Source organism: Salarias fasciatus, chromosome 18 (assembly GCF_902148845.1).
Source record: "Salarias fasciatus chromosome 18, fSalaFa1.1, whole genome shotgun sequence".
Lineage (NCBI taxonomy): Eukaryota > Metazoa > Chordata > Actinopteri > Blenniiformes > Blenniidae > Salarias > Salarias fasciatus.
In genome coordinates, this window is record NC_043762.1 from 30,643,965 (window position 1) to 30,653,341 (window position 9,377).

The 9,377-nt window shown below is 41.9% G+C and overlaps 1 long non-coding RNA gene across 1 annotated transcript; it reads left to right on the forward strand.

Annotated features, from left to right (window-relative positions):
- Positions 1 to 3,556: 3,556 nt before the first annotated feature.
- On the forward strand, positions 3,557 to 5,473 carry LOC115405591 (uncharacterized). Its single transcript, XR_003933443.1, has 3 exons — positions 3,557 to 3,669; positions 3,783 to 3,875; positions 4,962 to 5,473. It is a non-coding gene; the product is annotated as an uncharacterized LOC115405591 (long non-coding RNA).
- Positions 5,474 to 9,377: the final 3,904 nt, after the last annotated feature.

Below are 9,377 nucleotides of genomic sequence, written 5' to 3' on the forward strand. Positions count from 1 at the left end.
TTAATACACTTTTTGGGCAGGCTGCGAGAAGGGAGTTGCAGTAGTCCAATCTCGCAGAAACAAATGCATGGATGAGTTTTTCTGCATCGCTTCTAGGTAGAATGTTTCTTATTTTAGCAATGTTGCGCAAGTGGAAATATGCTGTTTTACAAGCCAGGTTGATGTGTGCTTTAAATGAGATATCCTGATCAAATAAGACCCCGAGGTTCCTCACAGTAGAGGAGGAGGATACACTGACGTTATCTAAGGTAATAATCTGTTTGGATAGACACTCTCTCAGTTTATGGGGGCCTAGTATAATGACCTCTGTTTTGCCAGGATTCAGACGGAGATAGTTCGTAGTCATCCAGGTTTTAATTTCTCTGATACAGTCACTGAGTCTGTCTATTTGATTAGTTTGATCAGGTTTCATAGATAAATACAGTTGTGTGTCATCTGCATAGCAATGAAAATTGATATCGTGACTTCTAATTATGTTCCCTAAAGGAAGCATATATAACAGAAATAAAATTGGCCCGAGCACGGACCCTTGAGGAACCCCATAACTGACCTGGGAGCACGGTGAGGACTGTTGGTTAACGTGAACAAATTGGTACCTATTAGATAAATAGGATTTGAACCAGCAGAGGGCTTTTCCTCTGATGCCAACCTCACATTCTAACCTCTGCAGGAGAATATTGTGGTCGATTGTATCAAAAGCTGCACTGAGGTCTAGGAGAACCAGGATTGAGACTAGACCTGCGTCAGCCGCCAATAGCAAGTCATTAGTGACTTTAACTAACGCAGTCTCAGTGCTGTGATAAGCTCTATATCCTGACTGAAATTTCTCAAATAAACTATTGTCCTGTAGGTGGCGGTAAAGCTGTTTAACCACAACTTTTTCCAGGACTTTTGAAATAAAAGGCAGATTTGATATCGGTCTGTAGTTAGCTAGAATATCAGGATCGAGATTAGGTTTTTTCAGCAGTGGTTTGATTACTGCGAATTTAAATGACTGTGGCACATAGCCATTTTCTAGAGAGGTATTTATTATAGTTATGATCGTATTTAAGATAACTGGAAGGATATCTTTGAAAAGCTTAGTTGGAATTGGATCTAGGAGACAGGTTGAGGTTTTAGAAGACATTACAATTGAAGTAATCTCAGCCCCATTTACTAATGAGAAACTATCTAGTATTTCAGGTATTTCAGGTGGAGGCAGTGGCTGGATTCCCTGAGCTTGATCTGAGGAAAGCGCTTCACTGATTTTACCTCTAATGGTTATGATTTTATCATTAAAGAATTTAAGAAAGTCATGGCAGTTTAAAGATTCTGGGATTACTGGTTCCACTACAGTATGACTGGTTGTCAGTCTGGCTACAGTGTTGAATAGAAACCGAGGGTTATTTTTGTTTATTTCTATTAAACGAGAGTAATATAATGTCTTGGCTTTAAAAAGACTTTGTTTATAGCTTAGCAAGCTACATTTCCAGGCCTTCAGAGATTGTTCTGATTTAGATTTACGCCACAGTCTTTCTAATCGCCGAGTTTTTTGTTTGAGAACACGGGTTTCAGAATTAAACCATGGAGCAACGCGCCTGGGTCGATTGGTTTTCAGCTGCAACGGGGCCACTACGTCAAGGGCAGATTTTAGTGAGTGCATAGCACTGTCAACAAACTGATCACTATTATCACCACTGGTCAATAAGCTCATTTCTGTGAGTTCACAAGATAATGCAGCAAATGCAGGCTGGATCAATTCTTTGTACCGAGCCACAGATTTTTCAGATAATGTCCGTATCAGCTGAATTTTATCTTTTTGAGCACAGTAGTCTTCAATCAAAACCTGAAAAGTAATTAAAAAATGGTCTGAGAGTATAGGGTTCTGAGGGAGAACATTTAGGTCACTGACTTCTATCCCATATGTTAAGACCAGATCCAGGGTGTGCTTGTGACTATGAGTGGATTCATCAACATTTTGAGTGAAACCGATACTATCTAATACTGCAATAAACGCATTACTCAAACTATCACCAGAATCATCCACATGGATGTTAAAGTCACCTATTATAAGGATCTTGTTATGAGTCAATACTATATTGCTTAAAAACTCTGAGAACTCAGTTAAAAAGTCAGAGTAAGGACCAGGAGGTCGGTACACAATAATTAATAGCACAGCTTTTTGATTCTTCCAATTTGGACAAGTAAGCGTTAGTATTAAGCTTTCAAAAGAGTTGAATTTAACATTAGTTTTGGGTTTAAGAAGAAGACTGGAGTGGGAAATCACTGCCACACCTCCACCTCCACCTGTTGATCTAGCTGTTTGGAAATTAACATAGGTTGGAGGGGTACATTCATTGAGCCTCACATAATCATCTTGCTGGAGCCAAGTTTCTGTTAGAGCAAGGAGATCAATGTTATTGTCACCGATAAGGTCATTAACTAACAGAGATTTAGTGGAGATTGCTCTAATGTTTAGTAGACCACATTTTATGTATTTCCTACTGGAAAAGTTATTTTGTCTTGTACAGATGTTAAGCTTTTTACCCATTGACTTTTTTTTAATGCTTTGAGCACTTTGGACAGACTCAGTCTCTGTTAGCCTAGGTAAACCTCCATGCTTGACTTGTAAAAATCCGGGAGCAGGATTAGTGACGAGATCAACAAGATCAACAAGTTCTACACGACTGCTCTGCGCCCGGGGCTCACAGCTGGATTGTCAATTTAGAGTTCGAAGCCGATCAGCCATATTGTGAGCTAAAAGGGCTGCACCATCCAAAGTTGGGTGGATGCCGTCCCTGCGGATGAGCCCAGGCTTTCCCCAGAAGGTGCGCCAGTTGTTTAGAAAAATAACTCCGTTTTCCTCACTCCATCTAGACAACCAGCGATTGAATGATGAAAGTCGGCTATACATTTCATCATTGACCAAATTGGGCAGGGGACCAGAGAATATTACGGCATCAGACATCGACTTAGCCAATTCACACACCGAGGCTACTTGTAATTTGAGCACCTCTGATTGTCTCCGCCGGGCATCATTACCGCCTGCATGAATCACGACTCGACGGAATCTCCTACCTTCCTGTTTTAAAAGCCTAAGGTTCCCCTCGATGTCCCCCACTCTGGCCCCCGGGTAACACCTAACCTTCACCGCTGGCAGCTTCACGTCTCTAACTATAGAGCTGCCAATCACCAGCGTGTCCAGTTCAGCCGGTGTGTCGTCGCTGAGGGGAGAGAACCTATTGCAGACGTGAAGCGGTTCTTGGAGTGCTACGTGGTGGTGCTTAGCACTAGCCTTCCTCCGGACTGTCACAAACCGGTCCTGGTCTTGTCCCGGCTGCTCGGGACACGCTGCGGGGCTAGGCTTGCTAACACTCCTCTCACTGCGGGAGCGGGCTGCGAGCCCTGCCGCTACCTCGCTATAGCTAGCGCTGCCCTGCCCCTCACATCTGCGCAGCCGCTCCTCTAACTCGGTTACCCTGGCCTCCAGCGCTGTCAATACACTGCACTTTACGCAAATACCCCTATCGTCAAGGGAGGCAGGGTTCTGACTCAACACACGGCTCACCAGAAACATCCGAAATGGCAGCAACAATTAACCAAACAGGGGTGAGCATCCCCGAAATGGCCAGTTCAGCACAAGAACATTCTTCTGAGATTGAAAGAGGTCCACACATCATCAACCAAACGGTAAATTTCTTGTCCAACTTAAATAAAAATATTTTGTATGTCACTGGGCATGAAGACTTAAGGCTATAGCATCATTGTCAATTGTGATTATCCTTTATGTTCATCTGTTTCAGAGTGGATTTCAAGAAGGTCAAGACCACATCAACCTGTGTAAACAAGCAACCGGATTTCTCCTTCAAGCCAGAGAAACCCAGCGCCTAACACAAGTAATTTTTTTTTTTTTCTCCAATGTCTGGGTTGTAATTTTTTGGATTGGAAGGGTTTCTTTGAAAATTTAATACATTATAATCACAAGGTACTTGGTCCATGTTAGGAACCTCTGGTCCTGGTCCATGTTCAGCTGCAATGTGGTTCTCACTCATGCCCAACTGACCAATGTCTTTGGTGACCAACTGATGTTTCTTTCAGAAAGCATGGCTAAAAAATACAAAAAATTTAACTTATTCTTTATTATTTATTATGTCTTTTTTATTCAGCTGTTTTCTTGAATTGGATCCCAGTTTGTGATGATAACAATTATGTTTACATCACATACTCAGTAAATTGGCTCATTCATCTGTAGATGGAAAAACACAACAGTAGTATTTGCTGGTTAGTGGAGGCCAAGCTCAGATTGCAGAAAAAAATTCTGAGGAAGTTATTTATATCATCAGTAATTGAAAATGCTACTCTTCTAACATTGTTATGATGAAAAATTTCCAAAGTTAAAAATGCATAAATTATGTAGAAAATTCCAGAAAGCAGAGAGCTCTATAACATATTTCAGTCAATGAATGAGTGAATATTACAATTGTTAGACAGTCGGCCTACATCTCTGAAATGTTCACTGAGTAAAAACATTACTGTTCATGGTAACGAAAACACAGATGAATAAAGTTATTTGTCCGTTTGCAGATAAATCTTTTGGCTTGTGGAGGGTTGAATTTAATACAACACTTACACAGAGAGACTGAAATATAACAACCGGGAGGGGAAAATCGCTCTTTTATCCCTTGTAGGCATGTGTTCTTCACTTATTAGCTCATTCATTTATCTTATTAAGTTTCTGTTTATTTCTGTATATATTAGCGACCTCCTTATCTCTAGATGTTTCTTTAGTTTTGGAATGTTGACCACAGAGAGCATGTGATATTCAACATCAGTTGATGGATTTTGGATTCTGAAAGCTCATTGCTGAACTTTGAGTAGAGCAATTTCTAACAGCAAAAGTTTTGCCAATCTGTGATTTTGAAGCAAATAGACTGAAAAAAATTAATCGGATCATAATTGTTTTTCCTTTCTTGTCCCTCCAGAGAGCTGTTAACCAGATGGTGAATGGAGTCCAGCAATACCAGGCTTCACTGTTGGAGCACCTGAAACATCAAATGAGTAGTGTGTTCGAGAGACATTCTGGGGACCTGAATCAACTGAAGAGTGAAGTAATGAGCATATTTGACCAGTTTGATGACCCTTTCAACCAAATTTCCACAACATACTTGCAGAATAAGACAATCAAAGAACTCCTTAAACCAGTAGAAGCAGAGATAGTCACCCTCAAAAATGTGGCATGCTATGTTAAAAGTGGTGACCAAAGAGCACTTACTATTAAACACAAAATCTTTTATTATATTCCATTGCTAAAAAGTTTGGAGCAACTCCTGCTGCATCCACAAATTCTTCAAATAATTGAACAAGGGTCACAACCATGCGAGGCTGGATTTTTTGGCGATTTCATTGATGGAGAAATCTTTAAGTCACACCCACTGTTTTTGAAATTTCCCACGGCATTGCAATTAGTTCTATATACAGATGAAATTGAATTGTGCAATCCTCTTGGGTCTTGGGCAGCCAAAAACAGACTGCTATTGATTTATTACACCTTAGGTAACATCAATCCCAAACATAGATCAAGACTTTCTGCCATTCGTCTGCTTGCAATGGTAAAATCAAAAGATATTTCTCACTGTGGTATTGATAAGATACTTGAGAGGATTAATCATGACCTGACTGAACTGTATAATGGTGTTGATGTTATGAGTGCAAATGGAAAGAAAAAAATTTACGGAGCACTTATGTCTGTGTGTGGTGATACTCTTGCACAACACGAAGTGGCTGGATTTAAGGAAGGCGTAGGGTTTGCCTACAGTAAATGCCGGCATTGCGAGTGCAACTTTGAAGATATGCAGAAACTATTTAATGAAGAACTCTTTGTTAAAAGAACAATGGCATCTCACATCAAGCAATGCACAGATATTGAAAAGGCAAGCACTGACTTTCTCAAAGAAAGTCTTAAAACAACATATGGAATAAACAGAAAAAGCAAATTGACTGAATTTCCCCACTTTGATATCATTAATCAAACCCCACAAGACATAATGCATGTAATTCTCGAAGGTGTTGCCCCATATGAAATCAAGTGTGTTTTAAAATATTTTGTGTCTTCAGGGTCGATTGATTTAGATAAGCTCAACAGTGCAATTATCGGATTCCCTTATTCACCTCTGGACATAAGAGATAAGCCTTGCCCTATATCAATGAATACACTGTCATCAAATGACAATAAACTGAAACAGTCTGCTGGGCAGATGTTGGTTTTACTGAGGATCTTGCCCTTCCTGTTAAACACAATTGGAGAAAATGAATACACAAAAATGCTGCTCAAGTTTCTGGAGATTGTTCGAATTCTATTTTCACCTATTATTGCCCTCTCAACTCTCTCAAGACTGAAGCTTCTAATAGAGCAACATCTGAAAGATTTCAAATTACTTTTTCCAGATATGACTATTATACCGAAACAACATTACCTTTTGCATCTTCCCTCACAGATCCAAGCACTTGGCCCCACAGTGAGACAGATGTGCATGCGTTTTGAGTCCAAGCATTGCTTTTTCAAGTAGTGGGCTTTGAAAAGCAGTTTTAAGAACATTTGTAAATCCCTTGTAAAGCATAACCAGCTGTATGAATGTAGTCTAAATGTGCATGAGAAACATCCATTATTTTCGAGTGAACTAGAAATGGGCCCTATGTCTGAGGTAAAAAATGTTAACTATGTGGAGGGGAAGATAAAAGACTTTTTTGGAGCTGAAGGAGTAGATTACATTGTCTCTGTACCTTGGATTATGCAACATGGAAATAAGTACATAAGTGGAAAAACTTTGGTTATTTCTAATGTCATCAATAATGTACCAGAGTTTGGACTTGTGAAAAATATCTATGTTGTCAATGGATCACTGTATTGTTTTGAATGTCAGCCTCTTTCCACTGTTGAATGGAATGAGCATTATTTAGCTTATGAGGTAGAAGTTCCTCATCTTGCTCAAGCTAATGTTTTTGTAGATGTTAAGAAAATTATTGATCACACGGCATACTATGATTTGACCTTCAACAATACCAAGTATGTCTCAACTAAGTATGATCTCACCGACATCATTGCACATAACTGCTTTAATGCAAACCAGTAAATACTGCTCATTAAAAGAAGTTTTCACTTCATTGTTTGTGTGCAGGATGATCATGTCAATTTTTATTTGATTTAACAGAAACTGTCTTTAAGCTGTTACAAACTTGTGTATGCTGACAATGTTCTTTATTGTTGAGTTTACAATAAAATGCATTCACTTGAATCAAGTAACATTTCTTTCTTAAATCAAGATGATCTGTCTTATACAAATAATACAGCAGCCTGAAAAATCTATGGAATGTAAAATAAATCTTGTTTCTTCTGAAATATAACTCAATACAAGCTATTTTCAAGATTGTTTGACTTAATAAGATATTTAAGATGCATTGTCTTAAAACAAGTCCCTGTATCTTACTAAAATTTTACTTTTAAGTGACTTTATCTTAAATCAAGTGGCCTAAGACACTTTTACTAAAAATAAGACAATTACACTTGACAAGTTTTTGAGTTTTTGCAGTGTACATGGAGAGACAGGGTCCCACATTGAGAGACAGGGTCCTACAAGAAGAGACAGGCCCCGACAAGAAGAGACAGGGTCCTACATGGAGAGACAGGGTCCCACACAAAGAGACAGGGTCCTACAAGAAGAGACAGGCCCCGACAAGAAGAGACAGGGTCCTACATGGAGAGACAGGGTCCCACACAAAGAGACAGGGTCCTACATGGAGAGACAGGGTCCTACATGGAGAGACAGGGTCCTACATGGAGAGACAGGGTCCCACACAAAGAGACAGGGTCCTACATGGAGAGACAGGGTCCTACATGGAGAGACAGGGTCCTACATGGAGAGACAGGGTCCTACATGAAGAGACAGGGTCCTACATGGAGAGACAGGGTCCCACACAAAGAGACAGGGTCCTACATGGAGAGACAGGGTCCTACATGGAGAGACAGGGTCCTACATGGAGAGACAGGGTCCTACATGGAGAGACAGGGTCCTACATGAAGAGACAGGGTCCCACACAAAGAGACAGGGTCCTACATGGAGAGACAGGGTCTTACATGGAGAGACAGGGTCCTACATGGAGAGACAGGGTCCTACATGAAGAGACAGGGTCCTACATGGAGAGACAGGGTCCTACATGAAGAGACAGGGTCCTACATGGAGAGACAGGGTCCTACATGAAGAGACAGGGTCCTACATGAAGAGACAGGGTCCTACATGGAGAGACAGGGTCCCACATTGAGACAAAGGGTCCTACACAAAGAGACAGGGTCCCACATGGAGAGACAGGGTCCTACACAAAGAGACAGGGTCCTACATGGAGAGACAGGGTCCTACATGAAGAGACAGGGTCCTACATGGAGAGACAGGGTCCCACATTGAGAGAAAGGGTCCCACACAAAGAGACAGGGTCCCACATGAAGAGACAGGGTCTTACATGAAGAGACAGGGTCCTACATGGAGAGACAGGGTCCTGCATGGAGAGACAGGCCCCCACATGGAGAGACAGGGTCCTACATGGAGAGACAATGTCCCACATGGAGAGACAGGGTCCTACATGGAGAGACAGGGTCCTACATGAAGAGACAGGGTCCTACATTGAGAGACAGGGTCCCACATGAAGAGACAGGGTCCTACATGGAGAGACAGGGTCCCACACAAAGAGACAGGGTCCTACATGGAGAGACAGGGTCCTGCATGGAGAGACAGGGTCCCACATTGAGAGACAGAGTCCCACACAAAGAGACAGGGTCCTACAAGAAGAGACAGGCCCCGACAAGAAGAGACAGGGTCCTACATGGAGAGACAGGGTCCCACACAAAGAGACAGGGTCCTACATGGAGAGACAGGGTCTTACATGGAGAGACAGGGTCCTACATGGAGAGACAGGGTCCCACATTGAGAGAAAGGGTCCTACACAAAGAGACAGGGTCCTACATGGAGAGACAGGGTCCTACACAAAGAGACAGGGTCCTACATGGAGAGACAGGCCCCGACAAGAAGAGACAGGGTCCTACATGGAGAGACAGGGTCCCACACAAAGAGACAGGGTCCTACAAGAAGAGACAGGCCCCAACAAGAAGAGACAGGGTCCTACATGGAGAGACAGGGTCCTACATGGAGAGACAGGGTCCTACATGAAGAGACAGGGTCCTACATGGAGAGACAGGGTCCTACATGAAGAGAGAGGGTCCTACATGGAGAGACAGGGTCCTACATGAAGAGACAGGGTCCTACATGAAGAGACAGGGTCCTACATGGAGAGACAGGGTCCCACATTGAGACAAAGGGTCCTACACAAAGAGACAGGGTCCCACATGGAGA